At 47.4% G+C, this 20,412-nt stretch overlaps 1 long non-coding RNA gene across 1 annotated transcript; it reads right to left on the bottom strand.

Annotated features, from left to right (window-relative positions):
* Positions 1-13,947: 13,947 nt before the first annotated feature.
* On the bottom strand, positions 13,948-15,614 carry LOC126514248 (uncharacterized). Its single transcript, XR_007595535.1, has 3 exons — positions 15,261-15,614; positions 14,550-14,651; positions 13,948-14,204 (listed from the first exon to the last, which is right to left on the bottom strand). It is a non-coding gene; the product is annotated as an uncharacterized lncRNA (long non-coding RNA).
* Positions 15,615-20,412: the final 4,798 nt, after the last annotated feature.

A 20,412-nucleotide genomic window follows, 5' to 3' on the forward strand; every position in this document is an offset into this window, starting at 1 on the left:
AACTTGATCGTGTTTTTACGACTCAGTGTCCTGAGGACCACGCCTGCACAGTGTGGTGCTGTGGCCGCAAACCACAGGGCGCCAGCCAGAGTGCTGCTTGCTTCTATCTGAAACTTTTGTACTTTTAAAACGTTTGTTTGGAGTTGGCAGCCGTAGGAGTTTCTGGCCAGGGTGAGCGTTACCCTCTGGTCCTCGCTCCTCACCCTGTGCATCGATCAAGTTAGATAGATGCAGACCAGGGGACAGTGGGCAGAAGGGAGAAAAGAGGAGTGGTCACCCATGAAGTCTCATCTCTGCCTGGACGCACTTTTTTTTTTTAAATGTGAGTTCAGTAATTGAATAAGTGAGTGAGACATACCATGCGACGTTTTCCAGAACGGTGTCTCTCTTCCTGGAGTTCGCAAGGCTCATTACATGAGTTTTCTGTATACAAACGGCACAGATTATGTATGCTTCCTTGGTTGGGTTCTCACAAATGTGATTCAGATAATGAGTATTGAGAAAAAAAAAAGGAAAGGAAGAAAGAAAGACTGTCTGAACATAATACTGTCAAATTCTTTTGGGAAAACATATCGAGTCAAAAAAATCTCTTTGAATAGTTCTCTTTAAAAACCAAGTTGCTACCGTTGGGCTTTAAGCTTTTCCTGTGAAAGTTGATTATCTTTCCTCTTCTGTGAAGGCACCAACCACACGTCAGGAAAAGGAAAGTGACTGTTGGGTGTCTGCCTTCAGGAGGGCTTGTGTGATGTTGTCGTAGAGTAAACACCAGGCCCTGGCATGCAGGGCGAGGCCAGGCTTCCTTCCCACCTCCGCGGTCTGGTTTCTGTCACTCTCTTCCCCTCGGAGAAAGGACTATCCATCAGCATCTCCATCCCTGCCTTTCTTTGACATCACAGATTCCTGGGTGACTTCCTTTCTGAGTCCTGACATCAACAGGAAGGAATGGAGGACTCCCAGGCCTGAAGCCTGAAGCTGGTGCACATTGTGAAGCCCCTTTGGGTGTTTGCGGTGCTGCCCTGGCAAGTACTGTGTTTCCTGTCCTTTGTACGAGAAAGGGAAATGAAAGGCAAGTGACAAACATCAAAGTCATTAGGCCGACAGATCATAACCCAGATGTTTACATGTACATGATTATGGACGCAGACTGGAACATCCGCGTGCTTTGAGACACAATGGAATAAATTCCATGCCATGGTGAAAATAACTGTATAAGTCATTGCTATCAAATCAATCACACTAAGAACCGAGATAAAAGAAGACGGGGGCCTCAGTGTACATTCACTGGGTCATCTCCAGCAGCCTCTGTGGAGTCAAGATGGGTGACTGGTGGGGCACTCCGGGTCCCTATGGAAACAGGCCAGCTGCAGGTTCATGACGGAGACAGTCGAGAGGTCAGAGCAGACAGGAAGTAGGGTGCAACACCCGCCCCTGCCCGTTTACAAAGACAATGGTACAAGCAGGTTCTTTCATTAGCAAAGTCAAAATAAAGGCAATATTTAAAAGAGATGAAACTGTTTTGCAGGCGACTATGGGGCAGGGCTGGCTGAACAAAGGGTTAACTTGTAAAGACAGACCATTGGTCACCAGTGAGCCACCGGGCAGGCCTCTTCTTGGAACCCCTGCCATTGCCTTTAGTCAGCCATTTAAGAGCCAACATCAGCATGGGGTTTAGATTGTTCCAAGTGTTTGACATCTATACCTTTGTCACCTCAGTTTCTTCGCAGTGAGGCCTGCCCCCTGTGCTGTGTTCTCACAAGCCCTCCCCACCCTAGAATTTCTATAAGTTGTGATTACATATGTACTTGGAAAATTGATGTCTGTTTCCTCTAGTGTCTGGGGTACCCCAAACAGGCAGGGCTTAATCAGTAGAGCATAGACTTGTGATCTGGAGTTGGGGCCACAGATGCCCTTACATCCTGCAGCTACTGGAAGGTTAGGGACAAGGACATGGAAAGTGACCACACCATCTTGCTGATGAGTACATGTGCATGTTCACCGAAGGAGGGTCTCAGAGATGACTGGTGGGACCCTCAGACTGCAGGCTTGGGTTCTGGCTTGGAACTGAGGACCAAGCGCTGCCCTGCTCCCTGAACGAAATGCTTCAGTTAGGGACTGGAAACTTGTGAATGCCAGTCTGTGTGCAAGCGTGGAGAACGGGGAGATGTTATTTCAAGCATGTACATGAGGAAACACAGGCTTATGGAGAAGTAGGTTTGTCATGAAGCTGTCATCCAAGCCCTGGCTGTGGGTGGTGGACTCCTGTATGATTGACCATCACACCGTCTGACTTTAATAGCCTTCTTGTTGATGTGAGAATATTCTTGACCAGAAGTCACTGTGGGATGGGCAATGTATTTTTGTCTCATGTTTTAAAGAGGTGTCCTCTGGGGTTGGAGAGGCAGCCCAATAGTTAGGACCACTTGCTGTTCTTCCAGAGAACCTGAATTCCATTCTTAGCACAACCACCTACTATAACTCCAGCCCCAGGGGACCTGATATCCTTTTCTGGCCTCTAAGAACATCCCCACACTTGTAGTTATTTGCACATCGACACACACATTTACACAGAAATAAAAATAAATTTAAAAACGAAGGTATAGATCAGTGGTTCTCAGCCTTCCCAATGCTATGACCCTTTAAGAATTTATTTACTAATAATTTCCTGATGCTGTAGTGACCCACCAACCTTAACTATTTTTGTTGCTGCTTCTTAACTCTAACTTTGCTACCACCATGATTGGATTGTAAAAGTGTGAAGCGCAGGAGATTTGATATATGACTCCTGTGAAGGGGCTGTGACCCACAGGTTCAGAACCTCTGGCAGAGTCCATCACATCGGGGAAGGCATGGCAGGGTTTGAGGCAGCAGGACTCACAGCTTGAGGGCTTCAGAACCATCAAAGCCTGGGCTACAGGCTGCAGAGTCCTCTGTTTGACCCCCATCACATAGAGGGCATTGGCCCCTCACCACCTACATCCCTCCCTTCACAGAGGACATTGGCTCCTCACCCCCTCCAGACCTTCTGTCCTGCCATCACCTAGAGAGTGCCAGATATGAGATGTCCTTGCATACACTGCCCCGCTGGCTCCTCGGCTTTAGATTTCCTGGGCTCCAGAGCTGCAGGAAGGAGACCTTTGAACTTTATATAAACACCCAGTCTCGGGTGTTTTGTTCTAGTGGCACCAACAGACAAAGGTAGTGACCGGAAAGAGAGTCTTTGCAGATGCGCTCAAGACGGAGTCAAGGTAGAGCAGGTGCAACCCAAGTCCAGGGTGACAGGTGATGAGGACTGTGGACACAGCAGAGACCACTGTGGGAAGGCAGACACAGCCCCACCCCCAGACCAATAAATAATGAAGAATGCTAAAGGCTGGATGGGGAGCTTAGCAAATTAATTTTTTGGTGATTTTATATACATCTATGTGCACATTCTTCACGATAAATTTTCAAGTTAGCGCACACTCACTTGGATTCTCTGGGAAAGTACTTGGCTGTAGTATTTTAGGGCTCCTATCTGCACAGCTTGTCAGTGCGCTGTGACCTGAAAAATTAGTCCGACATCGCCTGTCACAGTGGCAGGACCCTCTGTCTGCCCTTGGCTCTAAGCGAGCTGTTTAGGCAGCTTTGAAGAGAGGCCTCTTTGGCTGTGGTCATTTGTAAAATGCTGTCGTTGGCTGGAAGTCCTTGCTAAGTTGTTAGTGAAGGCTGATCTGAAAGAATTGAGAGGACCGAACATCTTAACTCACTTTCATGAGAACAGGGCAGTATCTGATGTTAAATCAAGGTCAAATGAAAGAATAGTTAATTCAAACAATGCAATGTCTGAGGCTAGACAGAGAGAGAGCGTGGTGAAACCCAGACCTCCCAGTGCCCCAGGGGAAGGGACTAAAGGACCAGTGGCTCAGCTGTTGGCCTCCATCTCTCCTCTCCCAAGGAAGCATCTGCTGGCTCCCAACCTCACAGATGTCACCCATAACCAAGTGCAGGAGTCAGTTAGCAGTAAATGTAGCAGGAGATGGGTCCAAGACACAGTCTCGTTAAATGGCATATTTTTATTTTTTGTTATTGCATTTGGAACACATTTTAAACATGGCTTGCCTGTCATCATAATGTATTGGCAGTTAAAAATAACCCGAAGAATACATTTAAAAAAAAAAAACAACAATAACAAAAGGGAAATTGTGACACTTGTAACAACAGCGATGCTGACATCATCCATCAGATTCATGAGGGAACGTATTCAGGTCAATGTCAAGTAACAGCCGCCAACACGCTCTCTATTGCTAAACTCAGAACTAGCAATTTTGTTTCAGGAAAATAATGCCATCTGTCATATCCAATAGATACTGGCCTGAATTGTATTCATTTTAAGGTCAGAAAGGACTTTCATGTTTCGCCTGTAACTGTGTAGCGCTCGTGAAGAGGGGAGCCAAAGCTCTCTGTGCAGTTCCTCACTAAGTAACTTTACAACGCCAGAGCTAGACGAGGGAACTTAAAGAATTATTTTCTTTAAAGGGAAGAAAGTCAAGTTGAAATAGCAAGATCCTCATGAAATTCTGACCTTCTCCTGTTGTCTTCTAGTGCTGGAAAAATATCATTTGTTCGTGGGGTTCTTGATTCCTAAGGAAGCGTGTGTTCATGGGGGCGGTTTACTTGTAACTCTTATCTACAGAGTTTAATGCTTTTCCTTTACTGGAGTTTCCTTTTTTAATGTTTTATTTTTATTTTATGTGCATTGGTGTTTTGCCTGCCTGCATATCTGCGTGAAGGTGCCAGATCCCCTGGAACTGGAACTACAGATGGTTGTGCCCTGCCATGTGGTTGCTTGGAATTGAACCTTGGGTCCTGTGGAAGAGCAACCAGTGAGCCATCTCTCCAGCCCCAGCAGAGTTTTCTGTAGTGTTTAATTGAATAAAGCACAAATAGTGTGAAACCGTAAACCTCTTCTATCACTTGGTCACCGCACGTGACTATCTCAGGGTGTAACAAGATGGTCACCCTCAGACTCAGTAGAGAGCAACACTGCGGGGAGTCAGTTTATCAAAGTGATTCCTACCACAGAGCAGGATGCAGAAGTCGCTTTCACCAGCATTAGCCTGTGTCCAAACCAAGTAGGATCCGGTGGAGGGTGGGATGTAGAAAGGTGTTAGGTGGGGGAACTTAATCCACATTGGCTGCTCTTCCTTCTCAAGAAATGCTGGGGCTGGCTGCATGGCTCCAGAGGACCCCATTGAGACTCAGTCCTTTAATCTGAGAGGTCCAGACCTGGTCCACAGCGGTAGGGATGGGCCTGCAGGAGCAGAACCAAATAGACTGCCCTTGAGACTGCATCGGTACCGGGTAGGGTTGAGTGATTTCAAAAGATTGACTTTCGTAGGTGTGTCTAGATGAGATGCTACCCATGTACATACACTCAAGGGTTGTGAAGCAGAAGCAGTGGGGAGTCTTGAGGATGTTGTATGAAGAAGATTCCAGATGCAGCTTTTTTTTTTCTGAAGTCCCGGATGGAGAGTCTGGTGAGGGGGGGAAACATCTGGGATCTTAGGTGTGAGTAATGGGTTGAACACAGGTTTTATCTGCTCCACAGGCATAAAGCCTTACCAGGGCTGCAAACTCTGCTAAAAGTTCCCATTAGTTCTTATCTTAGTTACTTTTATATTGCTGTGAAGAGACACCATGACCAAAGTCGCGTGTAAAAAAATATTTAGTTGGGGTCTTGCATACACTTGCCAAGGGTGAGTCCATGACCATCATGGTGGGGAACGTTGGTAGCAGGCAAGCAGGCATGATGCTGAAGCAATCACTGAGAGCTTACATCTGATCCACAAGAACAAGGAAGTGAGAGAGGAGAGGGAGGAGGGAGGGAAGAAGAAGAAGAAGAAGAAGAAGAAGAAGAAGAAGAAGAAGAAGAAGAAGAAGAAGAAGAAGAAGAAGAAGAAGAAGAAGAAGAAGAGAGCTAACTGGAAATAGTGTGGTATTTTCAAACCTCAGAGCCCAGCCCCAGGGACACACCTCATCCAAAAAAGTCACACTTCCTAATTCTTCCCAGAAAGCTCTACCAACAAGGGACCAAGTATTTGACCACGTAAGTCTATGGGAGTCACTCTTACTCATAATGTCACAGTTCTGTAAATTGGATCAGAAACCCTGGACTGGGGAGGTTGTGGGTTCAAAATGGCAGAACACTACCATGATGTCCTCAAATGGACTTGTCAGAAATACCTGCTCAACATGTCTGTTTATACTCACAGTTCTCAGCCTGGCAGACAGGCTCCTTCTCACAGAAGGTGTGGGCAAATCCAAAGACTCATACCTGGTTGAGGTACGGAGAATAGGAGATTGTTGAATGCTCAGTCCTAAAGAGGACCACTGACTGTGTCTTCCTCAAGGCTTAGGCAGCATCAGAGAGAGAGGCAGAAAGAAGGTAAAAGCAGGAGGATGGGAAAGGGTCCTGAACTGGTTCCATCTGGATAGCATACGGCTATTTCAACCGTGGACACATAGCAGGGATGGAACCTGGTAGAGATTGGCCCCTCCAACTTCCCCCTGGAGATAGAGGTACGTGAGCCCCACCCGTTACTGGGGAATTATTGACTGCTAATGGTTCGTGGTGTGTGTGTGTGTGTGTGTGTGTGTGTGTGTGTGTGTGTGACTTTCTTCAATGGTGTGGTCACGGGGGAACCAGCTATGAAGTAGAAAGAGTTCAAAGGGAAGGGAAGAGGAGCAGATGAGGGCAACGAAGGCATAGGCAGTCACAGTGTGTATGAAACTGTCGATAACCAAGAAATGAAGCTTTAATACAGCCACAGCAGTCCCCGAAAATCGGTGTTTCTCCTCTGCTTTGCTGAACCCTCTTAGGCTACAACTATGTAGCAGTTTCTCCTTTCATTTCTAAACTTATTTTGACAGGCACATGGATGCATAAAAATAACACGCAACGAGGCCTCCCAACCTTGTTCTGATTGTTTATGTTGCAGTATATCTAAGTCAAGTTGAAAATACAAATCTTAAGCGTTTCTTATCTACCAACGGAAGCACACAGAGTTTTAGTAAAGCTTCCAAAACATAGTCTCCCCGTCAGAGGCACTTCTTCAAGGCCGTCGCTCACGGCTACACTTTTGACACTATATTACTTTCCATCAGTGGGTTCCAAAGCCTGTCCCCTGTCCTTTGGTTCTTCTTCCCTTCCAGAGACAGATGGGGAGAAGCTCATAACCACAAGCACACAGGTGGCAGCTGCAAGTGTCTTAGCAGGTAGCTGGTAAGGAAGGCAATTTGGGTGCCTGGAGTGAATAACTTCGCACCTGCTCAAACACCCTGGCTTCAAAGTCTAACTAAGTCACCAACCACCAACCTTGGTCACAGCCCGCGGAGTCTACAAAATGTGAGCCTCATCTCTGCTGGGCTCTTCGGTGCTGGGAAGGTATGTGTGCATCTGGAGTCCGCACCATGGTGTTTGGTGATTGCTGTGGACTGAGGGAGGGACTCCTGAAGATGTGGCTAAAAATTCACCCCGACCCCACCCTCAGGCTGCAGAGCAAACCATGAAGGAAAGACCTCTCACACCTGCAGGTCAGCTGTTGTATTGTTTTACTTTATCTTTTCCATTGATAGATTACCAAGGAGGCCCCAGAGCCCAGAACCCATTCAGAAATTAGATTCCTGAGAGTGGCGTGTAGCTATGTCCTGCTGAATCACTGGAGGGCAAAGGGGAGGTGCATGGGATTCACAAAGGTTACAGATTCATGAAGACCCTTGCCAGCATTACATAAGCCACAGATGGATGAGAGAACACTCCTCTGTGGGGCTGCCTGCCACCTGCACAAGGAACTCCATAATACAGTCAGCACTCATCTTGGGGAGGTGGAGGCTTTTCAGGGATGCAGCTGCCAAAGTCACTCATGCTCCTGGAAGGAACCCCAGTAATTCTGTGGGTCACCAAGTAGACTTGGTGGAATCACGGCTTTGGTCCATTGTCTGTCCTATTGAAGATGAGTAGACATGTTTATGTCTCTCCAAGTCTCATGAGACAGAGGGTCAGAAGGCCCTAGCTGATGTGATGTCTGGGGGATGAGTCTCCGATTTCTTGCTCAAATTTCTTGGAGCCTTTGAAGGAGAGACCGGTGCCCCGCTGAGAGGAGGGGTTGCCATACTGCAGTGAGCATCTCGGTGTCTAGGAGGCTGTAAGAATCAGTTGTGTAGCTCTGAGAACCCTCGGAGGATGATCCGGGTGGAAAATGTGAGGTCCCGACAGGGGGTTTGTTTCCTAGTGGTCTGCTCAGCTGAAAGAGCAAGCCAGGCACATGTGGTTGGCCCTCCACAACCCTAGGTCCTGGATTTGCAAAACCAACCAAATCCAGAACAAGACAGTAAATAGAGTCTGGAGAGCTGTGCACACAACACTCACGTCGAATTAGGCATTATGAGCAATCTAGGGAAGATTTCAAAATAAGACGATGTGTGTAGACACCAAAATACGAGACTGCTTTTTGTGAGGTTCGTGAGTATAGGTATTGGGACCAGAGGGAGTCTTGAGACCAATTCTAAAACTGTATGTGGTGTGTAGTATTGGCTTTGTATTGAGGCTACTAGTAATCTACATCCTGGCTTTTCTTTTACAGGCCATGTAGTTCTGGATGGCTTATTTAAGCACGCCAACCCTCAGTTTCTCTATTTGTAGAATGGGAATAGGGATACAAACATCCTAGGGCTGTGATGTCTGCCAGACACAGTCGATCGCACAGCGTCCGGCTCCGGCCAACAGCTGCTGGGCTTGTCGGTGTGTGTCCCATGAAATAAAAACAGAGAAATCTTCCACAGAGAGTCACACTTCCTCACCACGTGGCTGAGTTAGGGACAGCTGTGGGTGAGGGCAAAGCTGAGCTTGCCTGGGAGACAAAGCGCGCGCGCGCACACACACACACACACACACACACACACACACACACACACACGCGTATGAATCCTTGCACTATCATCTTAAAGTCAGGGCCTCAGAAACCACCAAAAAGAGCGGGATGGTCTAAAACAGTGGTTCTCAATCTTCCCAAAGCTGCGATGCTTTAATACAGAGCCTCGTGTTGCGGTGATCCCAGCCATACAGTTATTTTCATTGTGACTACACGACTGTAATTTTCTACTGCTAGGAATCATATTGTAAACAGCTGATAGTCCTGGTGGTCTTAGGAGAGACGGTGGCAGGGTCATTTCACCCACAAGGGGCCGGGATCCACAGTTTTAGAACCACGGGTCTAAAGCGACACAAAGCAGACTTTCCCCTAGGAACAGCTCTTTGATGGGACTCCCCACCTCTGCAGTGGGAATGCCTGTGCCAGCCCCACTGTGCAGGAATGGAAGCAGTTCTGCTAGGGGATGCCCAGAGGCAGAATGGAGGAGACTTACATATGCTGTCCTGAGGCTACAGCCCTTGGCTGCAAGCCTTAATAACAAGGTGACATCAGCCTGAGGTGCATCAGCCGGTTGTTACAAAAATGTCCCGGTGGAGGGGCTTTGTGTGCAAGGCTGTGCTGGTCAATGAACATGCCTGTGCTCCTGGCAGAGTCCGTGTGGCCGTTACTCTCAGGCAGTCATGCGGAAGAGCCGCCTTCCAGGATCTGCCTTTGTGTGTTTATTTTTCATTAGTGCAGACAGGAATGGCTCTGTTTTGATCTCTCATAAATCCAGTTACTTAAGAATACATTAGTTAAAAAATTATTAACAGAAATGCATTAGCCAACCAGCACAGTGGAAAAGAAACGTCTTCATGCGCCAAATACGTCAACTTGTGAATGAGGGATTGATTAAAGCTGAAGTGATCCCAAGTGCGTTAGGTTTCAATGACCTTGGCAAAGGCACACAAGTTGCCATCAGCTCTGGCTGATTATTGGAGGCCTAATTGCACAAAGCCGCTGGATTCTTGATGGAAATGGCCCAAATTAGGGAACACGGAAACAGGAGCTGCTCCTGTAGGGCTTGGATTCTCTCCTGGCCAGAGTCCCCATGTTTTGTGGAAGGCACCAGAGCAGTGGAAGAGATGGGAACAACGGGCATGCGCTTAGCAGCCACCCCTGGCGCTGAGCCGTGCAGTGTCCCAGAATCTCAGCTCTTTTACAGTCCCAAGCTCGGATCTTTTTAGTCACGTATTAAAAGGAGCGAAACAAAACAAAGCAAGAACAGCAACAAAAAACAAGGCTGGAGAATTCACCCAAATGTTCCCTGTTGCTTTTGGGTGGCAAGTACCTTCCCTGTGTTGCTTTCCAAGCGATACAGCTAACTTGTTCATTCTTCTCGACCTCCTTAGGGATGCGTCTTTAGTGAGTGGAATTCATTCTTCTTTGGACCAAGTTTTAAGTTCCCGTGATAATCATCACGTTACTGGAGTCATCTCTATTAAACCGTGAAACCTCACATTGAGTATTGAATGTCTCTTCCATCCAAAACTCAGGTTGGGAGTTTTTTGTTTGCTTGAGACAATGTCTCTATGTAGCCTAGTCGGAGCATCAAATTCACAGTCCCACTGCCCGAGTCTGCCAATTTCAGGGATTATAGACAAGCGCCAGCAAGCCTGGTTCAGTCCATGTTGGAATTTAATTGGGAGATGAGACCATGTGGTAGGTGATCTCATAGCAGGATCCTGCTCCGTGGTGGGCTAGTGTGTCTTCATAAATCACTGATAAGAAATGTCTCACTTGGAGCATACGTGTTCCCCTGGAGGCTACAGATGAGTTGTTTTATAGACTTCAGGGAATTGTTGATCTTAATGTAACTGATTAATCACAAAGACCCCTATGTAGGGGCCCTTTATGGGACACTGAAAAATACATTATAATGAGGCCTTGCATGAATTCATCACTTGACCCCGATGTTTCAAGAGGATAGTGGTCAACTTGTCACAACCTAGACTCACTTGAGGAGAAGGTCTTAACGAGGGATTATCTCTATTATTTACCTGGGTCATGTCTGTGGGGACTATCTTGATTGTTAACCAATGTAAGAAGACCCAGTCTACTGTGGGTAGCACCATTCCCTAAGCCGTGAGTCCTGAACTCCACAAGAGTAGCGAGAGAAAGCTTTGCAACTACAAGCAAACAGTAAGCGTCTATTTTTCTTTGCTCCTGACCTTGGTTGTGATGTGATTAGCTACTTGAATTCTTGCCTTGCCTTCTGTTCAATACTGAAGTATAATCTGAAATTGTAACTCAAATAAACCCTTTCTCCCCTCAATTGTTTTTGCCAGGATACTTGATCATAGCAGTAGACATGAAGTTAGAACAGGTCATGTTCAAGTGGCAGGCAATCACAGGTGCTTAGAACACGGGTGCCTACGAGATATCTCGAAGAATGGAGCTCTGAGTTTCCCACAAGTCCTGCCACCATTGCTCCTAGAAAGACATATGACAGCCTGTCTGGCTCAGAGTCGATTTTCTTCTGTTGCTGTTTGCATATCTTCCCTTCATCATAACAATATGGTCAGAGGACAGATGACGGCTCTGCCTCCATATAGTTAAAGCTGCCATTAAAAATGGCAATTACACAGTATGTGAGCCAGACAGAAAACTGGCCATGGATATGTTTTCAGCCTGTAACAGGGTACTGAGAACGGGACCGCTTTGCTTGCTTTGGGCTTTGGCTGGAGCCAAAGTCAGGGTGTTGAGCCACAGCTCAGAGGAGGCATTTTGGAGAGACGCTCACACATGGGACCCCAGAGCCCATATCTGATTATTGACATTACCTTCAAGGGCTATGCTTCTAGAGAGGGACAGGTGGTCAGCAAATGCCCTGTGTCGCTTATACAAGAGTAAATAGTTATCACAGACCTCACTGGGAGCCATTGGAGAAGGCATTTTTCTGCCCTAGAAGTGGGCTGTAGAAGGAATGTATGGCTGCCTTATTCTCTCATTCATTTACCAAGTACCTGCGTCATGTCAGTAGACACATCCAAGTCCCCGCCTTCTCGGGTCTAATTCAGTGGTTCTCAACCTTCCTAACACCACCAACCATTATTGATGGTCCTCATGTTGTAGTGACCCCCAACCATAAAATGATTTCTGTTGCTACTTTGTAACTGTAATTTTGCTACTGTGATGGAATGTAATGTAAATGTCTGATAGGTGGGATATCTGATACGTGACCAAACCCCTCCATGGGGTTATGACCCACAGGTTGAGAACCACTGGCCTAAGTGTTCCAGTAAGTGATGTGCTGAGGAAACAGACAGCAAAAAACAAAACCAAATCTAGAAGGTGCTATGAGGAACGGTGAGAATGCAGGCAAGGGAAGAGAGGGCCATTTAAGTACAGCTCCAGGGAGCCTTTCTGAGAGGTGACAGCAAGGACAGCTACCGGGAGTGAAAGAATAAACCATAGGTCTCTGCAAGGGAGGAGTGGGTCAAGAAGAACATGCACCCTGTGCAAAGGTTCTGAGGTGGTAGCAAGACTCCTGCATTATCTAAAGCTACTTCCTTCCTCCCACTTTATCCCAGACCCTTGCCCTGTTCCCCCATCAGCCCCAGCTCTGCCAGTCTGAGAGATACCTTGAAAACCAGTTCTGTTGAGGGATAACAGACATTAAAAATAACTCTGGTTCCTACCTACTGTCTACAAACACAGAGGACAGAAGGATGCTCCTCCAGCCAATGGCCACTATGTGGAGTTCCGATGTTCAGGTTGAGCCCTGGAGCCAGTCATGAAGCAGGGGTCACTTTCCTTTAAGGAAGGAGAGAGGGCAGGTGGGGGAGGCTGAGGTTCAGGCTGCTGTCAAAACCTTCTTTGTAGGAGGTAGGAATGGGCTTCAAAAGCAGGCTGTTGGCCCTCGGTCACCTATAGGGTGAGCACTTCAACTCCCCCCCCTCTGTGTGTGTGTGTGTGTGTGTGTGTGTGTGTGTGTGTAAGCTAGAGATATTCTTGTTTCTGCTCCCTCGGTCCCAGGATTACAGGGCACACAATTGTCTTAGTTACTTTCCTGTGGCTGTGATAAATACTATGACCAAAAGCCACTTGGAGGGGAAAGGCTTTATTTGACTTACACATCCCAATCACAGACCATCAATGAGGAAAGTCAGGGCAGGAAGCAGGAGGCAGAAGGAACTGAAGCAGAGGCCATGGAGGGAACAATGCTTACTGGCTTACTCCTCTCTGGATTGCTCGGTTTGCTTTCTTAACGACCTCAGGACCACCTGTCTTGGCTCTACCAATCACAGAGGCTGGACCCTCCCATATCAACCATCAGTTGAGAAAATGCCCTACAGGCTTGCTCACAGGCCGCTCTGGAGGAGACATTTTCTTTTTCTTTTTTCTCTAGATTTATTTTTATTTAATTTGCTTTTAGGATAATATTTTAATTAATTAGTTGGGGCTTTGGTACATGTACATAATGTATTTTGATCATATTCATCTTCTCCTTCTAGCTCTTCACAGGCACCCCTACCTCCCCACCTTCTCCCAATGCTCGTAAACCATCTTAAAACATGTTTTTAGCTGGGCAGTGGTGGCGCACGCCTTTAATCCCAGTGCTCAGAAGGCAGAGACAGGAGGAGCTCTGTGAGTCCAAGGCAACCCTGGTCTACAAATGAGTTCCAGGACATCCCAGGCTCCAATACAGAGAAACCTTGTCTATAAAGACTAAAAAAATTTAAATTGAAATAGAATAACATCAATTCCTTCCTCCCTTTCCTCCCTCCAGCCCTTCCCTGCTATCCTCCCATGCCCTAAACTCTTAAGCTGACAGCCTCTTTTTCTTTTATTATATTTGTTATATATAAACACACACATGTATGCATGCATATGCAATAACTAGAACCTGCCAAGTCCGTTTTGGTTGGTATCAAGCCTGACCATTCTACATTTGGACAACCAATGAGGAGGCTCATCCCTAGGAGAAACTAATTCCCCCAACAGTCTTTAGCTGCCTAGAGTTCTTTATCTAGGGGTGGGGTTCTGAAATTTTCCCCTCACACTGACATGTCCATTGCTATTGCTTTTTTTTCCTCTTCTTCTTTGTTAAAGCTGCTGTTTCTAGGAGAGACTGTTGCATCGTAGACTTCCTGGTATTCTGGCCCTTACAATCTTTCCGCGTCTTCCCCCTTGGTCTTCCCAGAGCCATAGATGCAGGAGCAATGATACAGATGTATCCGTTGGGGCTGGGCTCCGTACAGTACGTGGTCTCTGAAGTGTAGAGTTGTGGTTTCCTGGAATGGCATCCATGTGCTGTAAAAGGAGGTGTCTGTGATGAGGGCTGGCCGCTACACTTATCTATGGGCACAAGGGAGGATTTTAATTGAGGTCCCTCCCTCCCAAATGGCTCAAGTTTGTGTCAAGTTGATGTGAATCTAGCTTGCATAACTATGATGCCTAGCTCTTTGGGGGGATGCTTAGGATCCAAACTCAGGTCCACAGGCTTTCAGAGCAAGTACTTATCAACTGGGCCACCCCAAAGCCCCACTTCCTCTCTTTACTCTTGAATTTGTTCACAAGAAACAGCCATTAAGGGCTGGTTATGAAAAAGTACATGGAGTTCTTGAAGCTCAAAATTACATCTAGAAGTTTCCATACCTGTGTGTTTTCCTGGAGGGAGATTCCACAGTCATTTTTTTTTAACAGGGTCTGCATCCCCAGAGGTTCTGGGCCCATTCGTCTGCATGGGGCTCTTTGCCACTGCCAGGGAAACAATTAGTATCTGGCACGGGTTCAGCCCCAGCTGCTTCCCTGGGAACTTCTGCATTCTTGTCTGAACACAGGAAAGTTAAACCACCCACATGCCTCTTTGTCCAACAGTCCCAGCTCCGTGGCCCTGAGCTAATGTGTAATAGGTCTCTCTCTCTCTCTCTCTCTCTCTCTCTCTCTCTCTCTCTCTCTCTCTCTCTCTCTTAATCTGAGTAGAATAGACTTGCAAAGCGGTGTGCTGGAGCTTCTTCAACAAGCCCTGCACAGACAGGGTGGGGTTAGTAGCCATCTCAGTAAACCAAAGACCTTGAGGCCTCGACAATAAGCTGCAGGGACCACTGCATCACAGACTGAGATCCGTTTCAGAGCGTCCTTTCTGGCAATTTTGGGGGGATTACTTTCCTCCAATAATGGGAGCGCTGGAAAATACCCATTTAGAGGTTAGGGACCCCTAATGATATGAAGAGCAACAGCGCCCTTTCTGGAAGGACCATAAAGGGAAAGAAACAATGAGTTGAACACGGAGAATGGAAGGGAACCAACCGGAAGTTCTCGCCGGTCATAAGAAGCAATCCCGATACCCCCAAGGCAGGGACTCACCTAGCTCCCATTGCACCTGGTGGAGGTATGGCAGTTTCTGCTTCTCCTGGATCTTCTGCAAGTGACGCTGTGGCTTTGGGAGCATCCGGTGCCCCTCAGTTGATCTTCAACTTTCCCTTCATAAAGGACTTTCTCTGATCCCAATAAGGAGAGGGCCATGCATGGGATAGAAAAGCATGAGAAGATCAGTCGCTGCGTGCTGCGGTTTTCGCTGTAGAAGTTACCAGCTGAGGCTGGCAGCCCCTCTGCCGCCTGCCTTTAGGGACTTCCTTTATGCCATCCTCTGGCCACCAGGTGGACTCAGATACTCTTTCTTGGCTGCTGGTCTCTGCCTCTTGAGCAGCCTTCTTCTCCAAGGTACATGCATGGCTGCAGAGGAACCATGTTTTCCTTGGGAGGGAAGACTAGTCCCAAGTCACGTGGTTGAATGCGTGTACCTCCTTCAGTAGTCTCTCTCTGCCCATGCACCATGGGTCGGCTTGCAGCAGGACTGCAGGTGGAGTCAGAACAGAGCATGCTCTAGGACTGCAGCACGGGCTCCCTCGTCCACGCTTTGATGGAAAATGCTTCCTAAAAGCTGCACCCTTGAGCTCTTGCTGCCTGACACTCCGTCTCCCTAGCAATGTCACATGTTTAGGGGGTGACCCCACTGATCTCCAATCTTGATGGGGGCTTGCAGTTCCTACACACAGTCCATTCATCTCTCTCTACTGGGATGCCCTCTCTCCTATGGCACATCTCAGCAGTATAAGAGGGGCACTCTATCCACTCTCCCATATACTCGTGGGCATGGAGGGTGATGCCTTCTTTCAGGCAAATGAGCTCCTGTGCCAGGTCTCTGGGTTCCATCCAAAGACTGGAGGGTACTGGAGCTCCACCCCAGCGTCTTTCCCGTCAGTCTATTCCTATCTCCCATATGCCCCTCTACTTGGTTTCTGGCTTGGTTTAGCGTTGGACACTACTTATTCTTTTGTGATTCTTCCCACAGATTTGAAATATGTAAAGTGTTTGGGCAGATGATAAATGTCATCTCTCTGTCATCACTGATTTTTTTATACCAAACACCCCTAAGGTCTCTTTAAGGTCAGTGTTCCATTCCTTTCTCCCATGGCCCCTCAGGCACACTCCAGCAGACATAATGGATTTTCTAACTACTAAGTTCAAGGTCATGAGGCTTCCTAACCACTACATTCAAGGGAGAACATCAGCCCTAACCCCACTTGACCATCTTAGTTAGTGTTTGGCCCAGCTGGGGACCCTGCATCCTTCCTGATGTGCCCTCCAGCCTCCTTTTGCAGAGGCTCGCAGCTTACAATAGAGTCTTGTCCTGATAAACCCGCTGCATCCTGGCAAAGCTCACAGGCCAAAAACTACATTGTTGCTCCTGACCTACTGAGCAATCTAGACAGATGTGGTGCTCCAGAGTTGTCTGGGAGCCAAGCTGGGCACAACTGCCAGCATCCCCAGAGAGAATCCGGCTGCAGGGTGCTCACCTGGGAAAGCATCCAAGCTCAGAACCCAAGGTCTGGTTCCTGTTGAAGGAAGGTGACTTCTGCATCGTTGTAAAAGTTGGAATAAAACTTATGAAATCACTGCAATTCGGGGGCCATCAGTATCGAACAGACTCCACCCTGTGGCTCCTCTTTAGCCTTCTGACCTTCAGAGGTGGGAGGCCCCGGGATGTAGTGTCTTCTCTATTTTCACCACTGCAAAGGGTCCTACGACTGTCTCCTGGCTTCCAATGACATCCACATCCTGAGAGGGGGAGTGTCTCTCTGTTTAGGTCTTCCCCCTGGATCCCAGCATCACGCGTCTGTTTTTCCTGGTGCCCCCTTCTGAGATATCCTTGGACATCTGCAGAGTCACTCTGCCCAACTCGGTCCCTGTATTTCCACCACCAAGCCTGTTCTCCCTTCAGCGACAGGGAACCCTCGGCTCAAGCCAATGACTGGGGTTTGGTTGGGAGTGTTGCTAATCCCTCTCCATTTCTTACACCCCACATGAAACCGATTAGTAAATCACGTTGGCTCTGGAATCAGGTCGTGGCCTTGCCACCCACATTGACAGTCCCCCATGACAGGCCTCCTCCAGCTCCTCCGGCTTCTTGCAGCAGCTTCTTTGTGAGGCCTGGCCTCCTTCCCTCGGCACTGCCACAGCCTTCTTGTCTGCAGGATCCGTGAGGCAACCAAGTGATCTATTTCCTCAGACCTTGCCAGTCTTCCAGCGAATCCTCATTGTCACATGGAGTTGAGACCCCTGACTGCCTTATGACAGGCGAGGTTGTAATGTTGTCTCATCTTACCACAGACCCCGTCTTCTTCACTCTGGTAGAACCAAAGCCTCTTGTGCAGTGTGTCTTGAACATGCCAGCACACTCTTGCATCCCCTCCATGCCTGTTCCATTTCTTCTGCCTGGAGCACTGTTCCATCCCTCAGGCGTTCGGTTGTCTCTCACCCTGACTTCCTGGGGGGGGGGTCTCTATTCACACGGGCCTTCTGTGTTTCTCTCTCTGGCCCCCAACACTGAAACATCAACTTAGCTCTTGTCTTGCATGCCGCTGTTCTCTCTGCTTTATCTGTTTGTAAACTGCAGTTCTCAGGATTCTATTGCTTGTTGGTCTCTACATTTTCTCTCTGGAACGGAAGCTTCAAGGGGCAGGTTTGTTTTGTTTTCTTCAGCCCCATCCCCAAATAGTGGGAGGTACTGGCCTGTCATTAGTGTTCAATAAACACTTGAAATGATGAAATGGAATAATTTTTGTTTAAAAAAGATTCATTTACTTCATTTATGTGCATTAGTGTTTGCCTGTATGAATGGCTGTGTATTGTGAGCATGCAGCACCCACAGGGTCCAGTAGAGGGCAGTATATTCCCTGAAACTGAAATTTCAGATGCTGCGAACTGAACCCAGATTCTATACAAGCAGGCAGTACCCTTACCTGCTGAGCCTCTGGAACTCTCTCTCCATCCCCTTCACGAGTCGGTCTGCTCTGCAAATGCCAACATCCTCTGTCCCACTTGGCATATTTTCTCGGGGATGTGTTGACATCACCTAGAGCATGGCGCAGAATGACACCATGTGGCAGAAGCAATACGGTTTGTCACTTTTCATTCTTCCCCACATGCACCCTTTGCAAACTAACCTTGAATCAGAGGCAAAGTCTCCAACCACTGAATTGGACTTGGATATGGGATTGGCTTCTCTCAACAGAACATTATTATACAATGTTCAATATTGTACAAGCAAAGCTGCAATATGCTCACAGGGCTGGGTTTGCCGTCTGCCACCTCTGCTGTCACAAGGCTAGAAAAGTACTTCAAGTTTCTTTCTTGTGCCTGGACCCCAAGTCCCCAGCCCCCATGCAAAGCACAGATGAGTAGAGCCACCTCAAATGACTGCAGCATGTGGGCCACCTTGCACAATGTTTGAGTTTGTGAGATAGTTTTCTACACACTGATACCTGGCTGCTCCACATCTGGATAACTCCAAGATCTATTCCAAAGCATGCATCCCTGTCCCAAGCTCAAGTTCAACTTTTTGTCTCTTACTGGGCTCATCTCCCAAGACTCATCAATCCCACAACTGGCTTCTTGTCTCCCACTCCTTCCTTTCTCAGATCTGAGTTGACCCTGATACTTTACTCGGCCATCTGTTGGCTCCAGGTTACAAACTATATACAGTTTGTTTCTGCCTATCTCTTTGGCCATATTGATCCCAAGGCTGGCTGCTTCAGGAATGTAACATAGTTGCCATTGCACTTTGACCACCTGCTTCCTCAAACACACACTGTAGGCAGTGTGTTGTGGGATAATCCTTTTGTACACTGTAAAGATGTGTCTCTACCTTCTGATTGGCTTAATAAAGAGCTAAGTGGCTAATAGCTAGGAAGGAGAGAATAGGACTTCCTGGGAGAAAGAGGAACTCAGGGTTAGGATCTAGGCACATGGGAGATGTCAGTGAGGCAAAGGGAGTCAGACATACAGAATGGAGGAGAGATAAGAAGTCACGTGGCAGAACATAGATTAAGAGAAGATTAAGTTATAAGAGCTAGTTGGGAATAAACCTAAACCAAAGGCCAAGCTTTCATAATTAATAATAAGTCTCTGTGTCATTATTTTGGGGGCTGGTGATCCCCCAAAGAAAGTTGGACAAGAAAGTTCAACTACAGGGTGGTCTTTCTGCAAACACCAATTAAAAAAAATCTTAGAATGTTATTCTGGTTGAATCTTCTTTTGTGACCGTAATGTCTAGGGAAATGGACACTTGCTATGTGGCTCAGAACTGAGCTGGTAAAGCCCAAGGTGCATGGGGTCAGGGTGGTTCAGGGTCACCTCACAGTCGGGATAGGTCAAGAGATGGTATGGAATTGTGGCTCCAAAGCAGTCATCACTGTGTGGTTAAGTGTGTGTGTGTGTTTTGTCTCTCTCAAGTCCTTTTTGAGTTTGAGGCAGACACACTGATCCAGGTGCTATATCTGGGGTCATGAAAGCATGTACAGCCATGTCTTTGTTGGAAAGAGCTCAGAGTTGTAGGGTTGAGCCTGACTTTAGTACAGAATCAGGTGAGAAGGGGGGAAACCAGGTCTTGAAGGAGAACAGAGAGACCCGTAAGAGAAGAATCACCATGACTGAAAAGGTGGGGTGAGTGGGTATAAGGCAGGGGTAGTATTTCGGGGTTTGTCTGGAGATAACTTCAAATCTCCTCTGACCCAGTTTACTTCTGACTGAAGAAATAACTGTGCCCTGCAAAGGCTGAACCAAAAGAATTACTCTGCTGGGACCCCACCCCTCAGTTTCCACCATCTTCTCCTGAACAACAACAACAAAATGAACAGAAACATGGAAGCAGACAATGCAAACACTGGGAGAGAGGGAGGAGAGGGGAGGAGGAAGAGGAGGAGGAATAGGAGGAGAAGGAGGAGGAGAAAGAAGAAGAAGAAGAAGAAGAAGAAGAAGAAGAAGAAGAAGAAGAAGAAGAAGAAGAAGAAGAAGAAGAAGAAGAAGAAGAAGAAGAAGAAGAGATAGCCAGCAGCTTTAGAGCTTCTGGTGTGGCAGCAGATTGGAGTAGAGGCAGGCAGAAAGAAGACAGGACCTAGGGCTGAATCAGAGACAAGGCCCATCTGGGGTCAGCTCTCTCCTCAAAAACACTGCC

Source organism: Alexandromys fortis, unplaced genomic scaffold (genome assembly GCF_014885135.2).
Source record: "Alexandromys fortis isolate MF-2015 unplaced genomic scaffold, M_Fortis_MF-2015_v1.1 scaffold_139, whole genome shotgun sequence".
NCBI classification, from domain to species: Eukaryota; Metazoa; Chordata; class Mammalia; order Rodentia; family Cricetidae; genus Alexandromys; species Alexandromys fortis.